The sequence below is a fragment of the Pan paniscus genome, chromosome 2 (assembly GCF_029289425.2).
Source record: "Pan paniscus chromosome 2, NHGRI_mPanPan1-v2.0_pri, whole genome shotgun sequence".
Lineage (NCBI taxonomy): Eukaryota > Metazoa > Chordata > Mammalia > Primates > Hominidae > Pan > Pan paniscus.
Window position 1 is genome coordinate 126364383 of NC_085926.1, and position 15551 is coordinate 126379933.

A 15551-nucleotide genomic window follows, 5' to 3' on the forward strand; every position below is an offset into this window, starting at 1 on the left:
ATGAGGCCTCTGTGGGGCAGGAGGAGACCGGAGGCTTGCCCTTGGCCCTGCCTCCTCACTTCAGCCTCAGGTCACACCTCCAGCAGGGGCAGCGGCAGGTGGGTGCCTCCAATCCACATAGGGGCTCTCGCTCCCCTGCCCCAGGGCTGCTCCAATATTTGGGCCAGGGATAGAAGACAGCCAGCAATGGCCAGCCTTCAGTTCTTTTCCTATAGATGCCTCTCCCCTTCACCAAGGGAGGAGCCCCCCTCTACCCCCAGCTAGGGATGCTGGTGGAAGGAGCTCTTAGCTCCCCTCGTCACCATCTCCCTTCATTCTCAGCACAGACCTTGGGAAAGGCAACCCAAGGCTCACCTTAGCCTGAGCTCCCCCCGAAAGGACTGCCTGGAAGAAAGGAGTCTGTGTGCAGGAAGTTTTGGTGGGAAGCAATGCCAGGGGATAGGAGTGAGTGAGCCACAGGGGAGCCAGGCAGGGAAGGAGGAAAAGCAGCAGGAGGCACTGCCAACCCGGCCGCCTCTGTGGGGTTCTGTGCTCCACCCCAAGGGGCCATCCGTGGAAACCTGTGGGAGGTGCTGAATGCTGTCTGGCCCAGGGATGGCAGAGGGGCACACAGCCATAGGCTCCCATCCATCCACTGGGCCACCCAGTGACCTCGTGCTTCTGGATTGCAGTGTGTGAGTGCCAAGCAGTTCCCACAGGCGGTCCTCACAGCATGCCAGCTCTGGCAAGAAGTGAGTTGCAAAGCTGTGCAAAGACCACATGGAAGAGACCATGACAGCACCGTGGCTGGGACAAGCAGGAGGTCAAGAGGATGTGAAGTGGGCACAGAGGTGTCTGATGCAGTCCACGGTTAAAAATAATGGATGTGAAACAGAAAATCTGAAGTATAGCAAGGCCAACAGACCATGCAACGACTGCCGCTGAAAAGATAGTTTATTACTCACAGTTCCTTAGAGGAGGGGGCTGCCCGGGAGGCACTGGGTGGGTCAGGAGGCAGAGGGAGAGAGGACCAGAAGGCAGGAGCCTCCATCATGGAATTAACGGTGAGGTGGGTAAGCAGGTGTAGGGCTGATTTGTTTGAATAATTTTGGGGCTCTGGGGCGCAGGGCTGCCCCTGGTTGTCTGGTCCTGGCCCTTGCGGGGATAGGGCAGAGGGATGGTGGTCTGGAGTGTGAGATTCCAAAAAAGAAGGTAGCTGGGGTGTGGACATTGGGTTGGGTGGTTTTGCATTTGAAAGGTGAGCTCAGAGCGAGTCATGTCATCACCATAGATTGGCCGACCGTGAGAGAGGTGGTCCCTCCAGGCTCAGCAAGGCCCCAGGTGTCAAAGCATCAAAACACGGACACTGAAAGAGGTAGTTGCTGAAGGTCACCCGCCACCCCTGACCAGCTCGGCCCTGCTTGTGGTATCACTGAGTCCTGTGTGTCCAGAGCTTAAATCAAGGTGGCGGCCAGCCTGGATCTTTGTTCAATGTTAATACACAAGTATTGGATGGGTCACAGTCCCTCCTGCTGCACCTGGTCTCAGTGCTGGAACTGATGCTCAGCAGCACCCCCACCTCACCACCTCTTCTGGAAGCCGCCACCTGCGGTCCGTGGGTCAGCTGCGCTGGGACATTTGCCTGGTGGGGTAGCCTGGTCTTCCTTGGGGGTTCTGAGACCTCAGTTGGCTTGCCCTTTTCCAGCTGAGGTTGCTGCAGCTGCCCACTGGTCATTATCCCCAGGTACCGAAGGACCAGGGGAAGCCCCAGAGCCTTCCCTGAGTTTTAGATGTCTCCACCCTGGGCAGCAGCAGTAGTCTTCTCACAGTGGCCAAGTTGATCACCCTCACAAGCAGGCTCACTGCTGGGCTGTGGTTGTGGCTTCAGGTTCAGTGGCATATTTGTCATGTGTCCCATCCCACCATCAAGCCAGGACTGCTAATTTGGCAGAGCGAAACATTGTGGGGCAGGAAGTCTGTGTTCTGCAAAAGGGAATGATGGTGAGCGGGCCTCCTCCCCAAACTCCAGGTGTGTATTCCGGTTCCGGGGCCCAGCCTGGGCTCATTGCATGCACTGCCGCCCACAGGACAAGACCCCAGCCCTCGGGCTGCTAGTCAGGCGGGCACCTGAGCTGAGTCTCCCATGGGCCACTCCTCTTAGACCAGCCACTTCTGAGTAATGTGAAATAAAGTGAGGTCAGGACACCCATTCTTACATTCCTGTTGTCACCTCCTTACAGCAGCTCAGTCCCCTAGTCCAAGGCAATTGTGCAGGATGCCAGGGTTCCCTGAGGAGTAAGCTTTTAAACTTAAGGATTGCATTGTACATAGTGGATTAACTTCTCTCCTGGGTATCTAGTATGGTACCAATTCTGTATCATCCTGGGGTACACTGAGAAAGTCATCACTCGAATCATTTTCTGTGTGTTCGGTTCTGATGGGAAACTGATTGAGAAGCCTCCTGACCTGCTGGAGAAATGTTGCCACCAGATCCCCATGAGCCCTGGGAAGGGGATGTCAGTGGAGGCTCTGCAGTCAGAAGGCAAACCAGGGTGGGTGCACATGCGAGCTGCTGCCCCTCCATGGGGGGCAGGGTCCAAAGTAACCAACCTACCATTGAGTAGCTGTTAGTCTCAAGGGATGTCTCCAATCACCGACTCAGCATCTGTCTCTGCCACTGTGATTGCTTATTTCCCAGCAACAGTAGCAGAGACCGATGGCTCTACTCTTGCCCTCCTGGTGCCTCTGTTCATAAACCGCTTGTGCAAGCGCTGGAGTGGCCAAGGACACAGGCTGACTGGCGGCCACTGACCAGGTCAGGCTCCCCTGGTTGTCACATCTGTCTGTGGTAGATGCACACACTTTGTGCCCAACCTGTCCTTTAACCCCAGACCTCCTGGCCTCAGATCTCCCAAGCTCACTCCTTCTGGGTCCATGGCCAGCCAGCCTGGCCACACAAGTTCATGCCACTCCCTCCTCAGGGCAGGGTCTCTCCCTACAGCTGGAGCCATTGAGGGCACTGCTTACAGGGCTGCCCGAAGCACTGCTCCTCTGCAGGGGCACTCCTGGGAACTGTAGAACAGCATGGGGGTCCATATTTGGTTGCAGACCCCTCTGTGGGCCAGGCCTTCATTTTTAATTCTATCAGGTGGCCTTAGGGGACCCTCCCATGAAGCCATAGGTGAGCCCAGGAATAGGTGTCAGCGCAACAGAGATGGGTGACAGGGAGTCTGGGCCTCCTCCGCAGACCTGCTCAGGTCTGGACCTGAGCGCCTCCGCCTTCTGTCACACAATGGGTGGCCACTGTGCCAGCCATCCAGCCACCTCAGGACTCAGTGGATCTGATCACAGCCAGCTGCCTGCTGTCACAGGGTCACTGGATGTCCCAGGCTCTGCAGGGCCCAGCAGCATTCCAGGAGCTCCTTCTAGGACAGCACGCCCTCGCTGCAGGACTCTAAGCAACTTCCTACCAGAACTGGCCGGAGATCCCGCACGAAGGCGTGTCTGTTGCCATCACATTGTGTGGCCAGGCCTCGGGGCAGATTGACCACAGTCAGAGCCTTCTGCCGGGGCCTGTCTTGCTCTGGGGCCCACTCAAAATGTGTAGCCTTTGAGCTACCTGATGAATGCAGAGCAATGTCCCCAAGGCTGATAGCTGCTGCATCCCAGTCCCAGAAGGCCCACTAAATGCTGTGCCTCTTTCTTTGTGGTAAAAGGTGTGAGGGGCAATAACTTCTCCTTTTCCCCAAAAGAGATTTCACAGCCTGCGCCAGAGCTTGGGATCCCTCAGGTCCCCACGGATACAGCAAGCCCCATGCATCTTACCAAGATAACCAGGGTGCATGCCACACTGCTTCCCAGGCCTGCTTAGCACGGCTTCAGCAGCAGAGTGGACCAGCACAACATTCCATGGCACATTAGTTCCTCCTATGGCACACTAAGCTTTTTTAACTCTGATTCAATGGAACCTTTTCACACTGTTAAACTGCACATATGCTATGATGCATTATTACACCAGTGATTCCAGGTACATATTTTTTGGCCTCTCTTGGTCTTGGGTATCTAGGGGTCCAGAGGGATGTGGAATTACACTCATTCAGGTTCATGATGATTATTTTGGGTAGTGGGGTTTGGGAGTGATTATTTAATTTTGTTTTTTAATTTCTCTGTATTGTTTAAGTTTTAGAGTACGCAAGTTTAGTTGTGATTAAATAACATTTGACATTCAGTAAAAATTGCTGAATGTATCATTTCAGCCAAAATGCTGGAGTCAGGTGAGTTTAGATGGGAACCAGGGGTGACCTAAGAGAACAGTGGGGGAGTGAGAAGCCGGGCTCCCCTGGAGGTGGGCTGGAGGCTGTCCTGGAGGTGGACTGGAGGCTCCCCTGGAGGTGGACTGAAGGCAAACCTGGATGTGCTCCAGGCCCAGGTTCACATCAAGGGGCATGATCTGCTAGGGAGGGTGTTGGAAACCGTCCGGACCTTTCAGGAGCTAAGAAGTCAGAAGTAGGTCCAGACCCCAGGAAAGAGGCTGACCGGATGAGACAGGGACGATGTCTATTCCAGCAGGCTGGAGGCGAGAGAGGCCCCAGTGTCATTAAAACAGACCCAGTGGGCAGGGAAACAAAAACAGTATCGGAGGCACTTATGTGATCCTTCAGCCATACAGTGCTCTAAACCCTTATTCATATCTTCCAAACAACTGCAATAAGTAGGGTCTATAGTTATTCCCATTTTATAAATGTGGAAACTGAGGCAAGGAAAACTTTAATACTTCCCTGAAGGAAACTGAGGCAGGAGTCTAGATCTAGACATGGGGTCAGCATTAATTCCCTCACCCATGCATTGTTTTCAACAAATATTTCCATGTACCTGGTGCTGTTTCTGGTACTGAGAAAACAGAAGTCACCAACCGTCCCCCAACATACCCTGCCCCCAGGGCAGCCCCACCTGGTAGGGAGGATGCATGCAACATGGAAACACACAGATTTATTGTTACAAACAAGGACAGGGCCTTGAAGCAAGAGTATACAAGATGCTCACCTGGCTAGGGGGTCAGGGCAGGGCTCCTGGAACAAAGAATATTTTAGCAGAAGCTGAAAGAATCCATAGAAGTTAGGGGTTGAAGAACATTCTGGGCAGAGGGAACAGCATGTGCAAGGGCCCTGTGGTGAGCAGAAGAGTCGTTCATTAGGGGCTTCAAAAGCAGTGCCACATAGGGATTAGCAAGCAAGAGGGAGTCTGGTGGGAGATGGGAATGAAGAGGTGGCAGAACGTTGTGCCTAGGAGAAGGAGTTTGGATTTCATTCTTGGCTGGACGGTTTTGAATAAGGCAGTAACTGGTCTAATTGACATTTTCACAGAACACTAACTGTTGCATAGAGTCAGGAGGCAAAGGAGGATGCAGAAAAACCCTCTAGGAGGTGATCGTGGTAACGTGGGCGAGAGGGGGTGGCTGCCTGGGCCGCAGCAGGGAAGGGGCTGCCCTCCTTAAGATTTCTTGCAAGTCCCTCACACTCTCACTTAGAGCCCTTCAGCTAGAACTTAGTCCCATGGCCACACCTACCTGCAAGGGAGCCTAAGAAATGTGATCTCTATTCCCAGCACCCCTGTGCCACGGAAGACTCTGGCATTCTGTTTCTAAGGAAGAAAAGGGGGATGGGTATTGCGGCAGACATCTAGCAGCTCTGCCAGTGTGATTTCATTTTCTTTTATTTTTTCATGGATATGCCATAATTTTTCCCCCGCTTGGTTGAGGTGCAGTTGACAGTCTGCCACTGTGATTCAGACTTGGTAGTGGTGATGGTGCCAATGAGGCTGGAAGTGGTAGAGGTTAGGTATTAGGTTGTGGTAGGCGTGAGGTGGCAATGCTGGCACTAGGGGTGGCAATGAGGATGTTTGTGGTGGCCATGGTGGCTTCCTGAAGGTGGGAGCAATGATGGCCGGCAAGGTGGGGGTCCAAGTACTGGTGGTGCATGTGAGGTGATAGAGAAGGTGGTGGTGGCAGAGGTGATGGTAGAGTCTCATTGATGGTGATGGACATGGTCATGGTGATGTTTGAGGTGATGCTGGTGATACTGATGTGTAAGGCAACAATATTGATCTTGCCGATACAGAAGGTGACAGTAGTAGTGGCAGTGATGGGTTTCTGTTAGTAATGATAGTGATGCCTGTAGCAGTGGTGATGATGTTGCTAACACAAAAGGTGATCATAACACTAAAGGTGATAATAACGCGGTGATGATGTTGCTAACACTAAAGGTGATAATAACACTAAAGGTGATAATAACACGGTGATGATGTTGCTAACACTAAAGGTGATAATCCCTGAGTATCTGGGATTACAGATGCGCGCCACCACACCCAGCTAATTTTTGTATTTTTAGTAGAGACAGGGTTTCGCCATGTTGTTCACGCTGGTCTTGAACTCCTTGACCTCATGATCCTCCCGCCTCGGCCCCCCAAAGTGCTGGGATTACAGGCGTGAGCCACCGCGCCCGGCCCAATCCTCCCACTCTCTAAAGAGACATTAAGAAATGTCTCCCTCCCCAAATCTCTAACCTCTCCCCTGCTGTCCTCTGTTGCTAACACTAAAGGTGATAATGATGGTGGTGAGGCTGATATTTGTGTTGATGGTGATGATGGTGGTGGTGGTAGTGGTGATGATAATGATAGTCGTGGTGGTGGTGATGGTGATAATGGTGGTGCTGGTGATGATGGTGGTGGTGGAGATGGTGATGATGGTGATGGTGGTGGTGGTGATGATGGTGATGGTGGTGCTGGTGATGATGGTGGTGGTGGAGATGGTGATGATGGTGATGGTGGTGGTGGTGATGGTGGTGATGGTGGTGCTGGTGATGATTGTGGTGGTGGGGATGGTGATGATGGTGATGGTGGTAGTGGTGATGATGATGGTGGTGCTGCTGCTGATGGTGGTGGTGGTGGTGATGGTGACAGTAGTGGTGGTGCTGGAGGTGATGGGGATGGTGATGGTGGTGATGGTGGTGGTCGTGATAGTGGTGGTGGGGATGGTGATGATGATGGTGGCAGTGGTGATGATGGTGGTGATGGCAATGATGGTGGTGGTGGTGCTGCTGGTGGTGCTGGAGGTGGTAGGGATGATGATGGTGGTGATGGTGGTGGTGGTGATGGTGATGATGGTGGTAGTGATGATGGTAGTGGTTGTGGTGATGGTGATGGTGGTGCTGGAGGTGGTGGGGGTGGTGATGGAGGTGGTGGTTGTGGTATGAAGATAGTGGTGGTGGTGGTGGTGATGATGGTGGTGGGGATGGTGATGGTGATGGTGATAGTAGCAATGGTGATGGTGGTGGTGGTAGTGGTGATGATGATAGTGGTGCTGGTGGTGGTGATGATGGCGGCGATGGTGGTGGTGGTGGTGCTAGAGGTGGTGGGGATGGTGATGATGGAGGTGGTGGTGTTTATGGTGACGGTGGTGGTGGTGAAGGTGATAGTCATGGTGGTTGTGTTGGTCATGGTGGTGATGGAGGTGGTGATGGTGACAGTGGTGGTGATTGTGACGGAGATGGTGGTGATGGTGGTGGTGGTGATGGAGGTGGTGATGGTGATGGTGATAGTGGTGGGTATGGTGGTGGTGATGGTGGTGGTTGTAATAATGATGGAGGTGGTGTTCATGGTGATGATGGTGATGGTGGGAGTCGTGGTTATGGTGATGGTGGTCGTAGTGGTGGTGCTGGTAGTGCTTGTGCTAGTGGTAAAGCTGATGTTCATGGTAAGGGTAATGATTTTGCCAACACCAATATAATGTGTTATGGCTGTAATGGTGGTGATGATGTTGCTAACACAAAAGGTGATCATAACACTAAAGGTGATAATAACGCGGTGATGATGTTGCTAACACTAAAGGTGATAATAACACTAAAGGTGATAATAACACGGTAACTGATATAATTTGGATATTTGTCCCTCCAAATCTCATGTTGAAATGTAATTCTCAATGTTGGAGGTGGGGCCTGGTGGAAAGTGATTGGATCATGGGGGCAGATTTCTCATGAATAGCTTAGCACCATCCACTTGGTGCTGTCCTTTTAATAGTAAAAGAGCTCCCACAAGATCTCGTGTTTAAAAAGTGTGTGGCACCTCCCCCACACTCTCTCATTCCTGCTTTCACCATGTGATATGCCTGCTCCCACTTCACTTTCTGCTATGATTGTAAGCTTCCTGAGGCCTCCCCAGAAACCGAGCAGATGTTGGTACCATGCTTGTACAGCCTGCAGAACCGTGACCCAATTAAACCTCTTTTATTTATAAATTACCCAGCCTCAAGTATTTCTTTATAGCAACACAAGAACGGCCTAACACAGTAACGTTAGCAGTAATGGCAATGGGCATGGTGGTGGTGGTGGCAACGGTGCTGACAATGGCTTTAATTTCTCCATCCTCCTTATCCCAGACTCAGGAAATTGGGTCAGTCTACTTGTTCTTTAATTTTCTTTCAGACTTGTCCTCTTCCTCCTTATGCAAAAACAAATTCCCTAAGTCCAGCCTTCCCCTCTGAGGCTCACATCAGTAGGCCATCCCACCACTCCCACTCTTGTTGCTGCATCTCCTGACCTCCTAGCCACTCTTCCTCATTCACTGAAGAATTTGAAGAGACTCACAGGCTTTCCCATTGATCCCAGCTCTCCCATCTTCCTGGAGGAGTTTCTTGTCCACTTGGACAATCTGTCCAATGCCTGGCCTTTGGACAGGCTCATCCTCTTTTCCTGACTGGCTCATCCTCAGTGACCTTCTCCTGCTGTGCTCTCAGACACCTTTCTCCCCACATCCTAACCTCTGTCTCTGCCCAGCTTGCCTCGTTCAGCCATCCCCTGGTTTGGCCACTCTCCCCTTCACTGGCTCCCTCCTCCAGTGCTCAGTGCAGGAGGGACTGAGCTTCCCTCTGCTTCCCTCAGTCCATCAGCCTCCTCACTTCCTTCAGTTCCCCAACCCCACCAGTCAGAGCCAGCGGAGTCTGCGTTGCAATAGCATGGAGACTGCATTGCAATAGCATGCTTGCTAGCACCCTACACTGCATGCACCACTGTCTTTCTGTGGTCACAATCAGTGTTAGTTACCTATTGCTGTGTAACAGATTGTCCCAAAAGTTAGCAGTTTCAACAACAACAGACACTATGGTCTCATGCCACTTTTGTGGGTGGGGAATCCCAGAGCAGCATGGCTGGGTGGTTCTGACTCAGTCAAGATGTTGACTATCATCATCTGAAGGCTTGACTGGGGATGGGGACCTGCTTCCAAAATGGTGTACACAGTGAGTGGCAAGCTGGTGCTGGCTGTTGACAGGAGACTTGATTCCTCACCACAGGGACACCTCCACAGAGCCATTTGAGTGTCCTCATGACATGGTAGCTGCCTTCCCCCAGAGCGAATAACCCAAGTGAGCAGAAAGTGAAACCCACAGTGTCTTTGATGCCTGAGCTTCAGAAGTCACAGTCTGTCGTTTCCAAAACATCCTGTTGGTTATCTATGTCCACCCCACACAGTGTGGGCAGGGGCTCTATAGGGCATAGACACCAGGAGGCTGCTGCCTTCTTCTACCTGCACCAGAGCAGCTTAGCCCAGAGAAAGCAACCCCCAAGGGACGATTGGTTTCAGTGTGAATTCCTAAAGATGGTTGCACGGTTCCTCCCCACGGCCCAGCAGCCTGTGCTTCTGTGCTTCTGGGGCCAGCCTACCCTCCCACTCTTTTTTTTTTTTTTTTTTTTTTTGAGATGGAGTCTCACTCTGTCACCCAGGCTGGAGTACAATGGCATGATCTCTGCTCACTGCAACCTCCTCCCAGGTTCAAGCAATTCTCCTGCCTCAGCCTCCTGAGTAGCTGGGATTATAGGTGCGCGCCACCACACCTGGCTAATTTTTGTATTTTTAGTAGAAACAGGGTTTCGCCATGTTGTTCACGCTGGTCTTGAACTCCTGACCTCATGATCCTCCCACCTTGGCCCCCCAAAGTGCTGGGATTACAGGCGTGAGCCACCACACCTGGCCCAATCCTCCCACTCTCTAAAGAGACATTAAGAAACGTCTCCCTCCCCAAATCTCTAGCCTCTCCCCTGCTCTCCTGTCACTTTATTCTCAGGAAATGACCTCACCTCCAATTTTACAGAAAAACTAGAAGCTACAGGAAGTCCTTCATCTTCCTGTGACCAAGCGACAAACACACATCTCTCTCTTTCCTCCCTGCTGTTGTGAGAGGAATTGATTGCTGCTTCCGCCAAGACTGAACTCACCTGTGTGTGGCCCCAGCCCCTCTCCTTTCTGAGGACCTTACATGATGAATGCCCCTTCTCTCTACCACACATAGCCCTCCTCTTCCACACAACTGTGTTCTTCCCAGTGGATCCGCAGTGCCCTTGGCCCCGTTATTCTTCGGCTGCTTTCTCCAGACTCCTGTAGCAGACGGCAGTGTTCACATCTTCCTTTTCCTCCTCTCCATTCCCAGGCTCCTCTCAGTTCTCTGCTCCCATGGTCTCTAAATACCATGTCCCACTCAAAGGCACCAGGTATGAGTCAGGGCATATTCAACACGAGCCTGGAGCATCTTATAGACACAAGGGCAGCCATCAGAGACCACAGAGCCACGAAAACAAAATATGGGAGCTGCTTGCAGGGGCTCCCACTCAGGCCAGACAGCAGTTACCTTGAATGTCAGAAAATTTCAATAGATGGAAAGAGAGCAAAGGTGCTAAAAACCCATGTGTTCCCAGTGGAGCTCAGACCTCATTGGTCAACAATGAGTATACTGGAAACCACCTCATCATTCCAGAAATATTAAAACAAAAGGAAAGAATGGCCAGCAGTCGTGCATTTCCTATATGAACTATTTCTCAGAGTAACTAGTTGACAAGGGAAGCTCTCTTTAGGAAAATGCCAGCTCATGTATAAAAAAGAAAGAAGGGATGATGTCATCACGTCACAACCCATCATAATGAACTAGGCATGATAACCATTGACCACCAAAGTCATGGGTGAGAAGCTGATGGGGACTTTATCACAGATGGGCCAGGCTGGGAAGCCCTGAACCACTGGTCAGTCTTGACCCCACCAAAAAGGAGCAGGTGGACCCGAGGCGTCCCTGAGTACCGCCGTGGGAGGCACACCCACCTATGCAGGTTCTTGCCAAGGCCTCACCCCTGAATCGAATCGAGCCTCTGTGTCCACAAAAAGTGAAGGGCACAGAGGACCGTGTGGCCCAAGGCTGGTACCACAGCACAGCTCAGCTCAGCCCGACTGGTGCCATGGCCGCTTCTGGTCCGCCTGTCCGCACTTCTCGGCTCCCTCTCCCAGCATTTGGACAGGGCTGTCCGTGTTTGCAGTCCCATTCCCTCGGCCCCCCTCTCCCATCCCAGTCTGATCGCTGCCCCCTCACTCCATAGAAGCAGCTTCCACAAAGGTCAACAATGTCCTCTGTGTTGCCAGAACCAACTAATGTTCTTGAGGCCTCATTTGTCACTCTTGACCTTCTTTGCAGTGGTCAGCGTGGTTTAACACTCCCTTCTTCTTGAAATACCCTCCCCTCCTGGCTCCCAGGTACCCCCCAAGCCGGTTTTCTTCCGCACAGTCCCTCCCTCCAGAGACCCCAGCTCTGTGTCCTCTGAAGGGCTCTCCTCCCCAGCTGGGCATTAAGGACAGGATTCCCGGCCCTGTCGCCTGGCTATTCCTGAGTGGCCTTGTCCACTCCAGCTCTCACTGACTCCTTATACGCAGATGACTCTGAAACGTGTTCTCAAACCTAAGCACCTCTCTGAGTCCAGACCCATGCTCCAACCGACCATTGAAATATAGTGGGGGTCTCAAGGGCACCTCGTTCCTAGCAGGTCCAAACCTGAGCTCATGCTCTTTCTCCAAACACAGTCCTTTTCCTCCTTCCCTGTCTCAGTGGAGGGCCCCACTATTCATTCTGATGCTTGGGCCAAACACCTGGCGGTCTGCCTCAACTGTCCCTTCCTTTTAGTCAGATTCTGACCCATCACCACAACCTTTGGGATCTCACTTCCCAGAGAAGTGTTGAGTCCATCCTCTTCTGTCTGTCTCCCCCACAGCCACCTTCCTGCATGAATGGGACTCCTCGTAACTGGTCCCTGCTGCCATGCTGGCCTTGTCATCCTTTCTCCACGTGGCTGCTGGGATGATCTTTTCACAGTGCAAATCCAATAGTACCATCTTGCTTCAAACCCGTCTGTAATTTTCCATTGCTCTTAGCATCCAGGTGACAATACTCCTACAGCCCCTGCACCATCTGGTCCCTGACAGCCCAGCACCTGCCACCACCTGCCAGCCACAGTGGTCTTCTCCAGCCCTGGCATCACCTGTCCCTCCTGCTGTGGGGACTACAAGGTGCAGACCCTCTGCCTGCCACATGCTCCTCTCCAGGATCACCCCTGCTCCCTTTTAGATCTTGACAGCTTGTTCTCAGGGCAGTTCTGCTCATCTTCCCTTCTGCCTCCTGTGGTGCACATTTGAGTAATAGTTTCACAACTTTTGTTGTGACTATTTGAGTCAAATCTATTTCCTTCACTAGACTATAACCCACCTGAAGGTAGGAGTGATCTTTGCTCATCGTGGTGTCAACAAAATCCAACCTCCTGCCAGTCACGTAGTGGATGCTCAAACCTCGCTCGGTGATGGTGTCTGGAGTGTTGGTGACAGTCGTGATGGCGATGGCAGGGCGGGGGTAGTGTTGGCATGGTTATGAACGATGAGAGTGTGTTGGTGGAGGTGGAGGTGACGGTGGTGGTGGCGACATGCAAGGGCAGTGGGAACAGTGGTGCGGGAGGTGGCTGAGGGGATGACGGTGATGATGACAGGGATGATGATGGTGAAGCTAGTGACGGTGATCACCTTCCTACACACCAGCATGGCCGACAGACCGTTGAGCAGATTCATGTAAGAAGGGGAAATGAGGGGCTGATCTGTTCCAATGGCAGCAACCTAAGGAGACCATCCTTCAATCCAGGACTGCCTGGGCTCCTGGCCTCACCACACCCGTGTGATTTCTTCTCCTTTTGACTCAGCTTGTACCCATTCAATAGTGTTCCTCCTCCCTTTTAACTGAAGTTGGCTGGGGTTGAAGTCTGTCCCTTGTAGCCGGAGAATGCTAACTGGTGCAGATGAGACGAGGAACGGTGGGGTGAGCTAGATGGGGCCCGTTCCTTCCCACCTCCTGCTGGCCTCTCCTCCTCTCTCTGGCCTCTGAATGTCCTTGGATTTTTCTTCATCTCTGTTCACTCTCTGGGTAATCTTGTCCACTCTCATCCCCTTAATACCATGCTATAAGCTAATAAGTCTCGAGTATCCGTCCCTGGTCCTGACTTTTCTCCCGAAGCCAAATCCACGTGTCTGGTTATTTACTGGGCATTTCTTACATGGCTGCCTGTCACACCTCAAACTCAGCCTGACCGGCGACGCATGGGACTTTCCTCCAGACACCTGCTCCCTGCACAGTCCTGTGAGCAGCATCTACAACATGTCTTACCAGCAGCCTTGGGGCCATCCTTGACTCCTGTCCCTCGCCCCTACATCCGATCCACCAGCAAGCCTCATCAGTTCACTTTCCAGATGCAGCCTCCCAATCTCCGCCTGCACCGCTGTGCCTCCCCACGCCGGGGCCCCAGCAGCCTGCCCCATGCAGCAGCCAGAGCAGTCCAGACAGAACAGAGGCCAGCTCCTCCTCCACCCGCAACTTCCAATGGCTGCCCATCTCCTCCACAAGGAACACAGCTCTTCAAAGGGCCCATGAGTCTTCTGACGTGGTGTAGCCCCTACCACCTCTTCTATACCTCCTCACCCCGTTTGGCTCAGGGGATGCTTTGCTTTTAGGGAGTGCTCCTGCCCCAGGGCCTTGGCACCGGCTGTGCTCTCCACAGGGAATGCCGCCCCGAGCTTCGCCTGCTTCCTCACTGCCTTCAGGTGGGTGATGATGGAGCCTCTGACCAGGGCAGAGGGCCTGGAGGGAGAACCCACAGGATGTGGTGTCTGAGGGAGGCATTCAGGATGACTCCCAGGTGCCTGGGAAGGGACACAAGATGGGATTGGCTTTGGAGAAGAAGATGCCAAGTGCGTGTGAGGCATGGGGAGAGAGGGGCCATCCAGGGTGGAGCACGCAGGACACTGCCTGGTAGACCCATCACCTGGAGCCCAAGGCAGAGACCAGACTGGGAGGCAATGCCCGCCTGGCGACGGCCGCCTGGGGAGGGCTGACCCCCACCCCGCCACCCCCAGGGCAGCCCCTGCAGTGAGCAGCAGCGACACTCCACTAGTATCCGCCAGCTGCTAGGGAATCCAGCCCATGGTAGGCTGCAAAATCAGTGGCTGAGCTGGTGTGAGCAGAGCTGGCACCGCTGACCCAGTTCAGAGAGAAGCGTGACCACTCTCCTGGGGGACAATTCCACAGCCAGCCCTGCCTAGCTGGCAGCTGACAGCGGATCAATAAGCCCAATTACTGATTACCTTTTTAATCAAATATCAATGTACAGCAAGTATGACAATCAGCCTCTTGCAATTACGGCTGCTGCCTGCCTTTCCTAGAGGGATGCTTGGAGGGCCCAGCTCCAGGACCACACAGGGTTGGGGGCTACGCCACAGCCATGCCGTGGGAGAGCCAGGGGGACTCAGCAGCACAGCAGGGCCACGCTGGGCTGTTTGCTCCCTCTCCTATGGCCACAGGAATTCTGGGGCCACCAGCCCGATCTCCTTTAGCGACGAAGGGCAGAGCTTTCTCCAGTCACCTCCATGCTCAAATGAGCCCCGCTTTGTGCTGGGCAAACTGGGGTCAGATCAGAAACTGTCCCTGCCCTCAAGAGCTGGACCCAGACCCAGGCAACTTGAATGCCAGATGAAGATATTCAGGAACCTGCAGGTAGAGAAGGACTTGTTCCTGGGATCCCAGGGAGGGAGAAACAGGGGAAACACAGGCCGCAGAAAACACGCAGCTCCAGCCGCCCTTGATAGGGAAGCGTTGAAGGGACGCTCCTGGGGATGGGAGCCGAGTGGTTGGGGGATGGCTGACTGGGTATGGCAAGGCTCAAGGTAGTGGGAGGTGGCCAAAGCCAGCAGCGACCCAGGAACCTGAAGGAGACTCGTGCCCTCACCACCACCCCAGAACCCCACGACCCCAGGGGTTTCCTGACCGGCTGCTCGGGTGACCGCAGGCATAACCACGGCGCCCGGGGGCTTGAGTGACTGGCGGTGCCAGGTTCCTGCTTTGGGGTGTGACAGCGCAGTGTGGTTGGCGGGCAGGTGGCCCCAGCCCCGCGCTGCCCAGCACCCGTGCTCCCAAGCCCCATGGAGGGCAGGCCTGTCCCCAGGCCACACCCCACCGAGCTAGGGAGTGTCAGGCCCAGGGACATGGCCCCAGGGATGGGGAGGGACGCTCAGCAATGTTGCCTGAGGTCACACTCAACCTTTGGTGAGTCCTGGACCCCTCTGAGATGCTGATGGAGGCTGTGATCATATCTTTTCTTAAAACAAAACAAAACTACCTGTGGACCCACATCTCCACATGGTCTGCATCCTGGGTCCCCAGGGGCCAGCTGCCC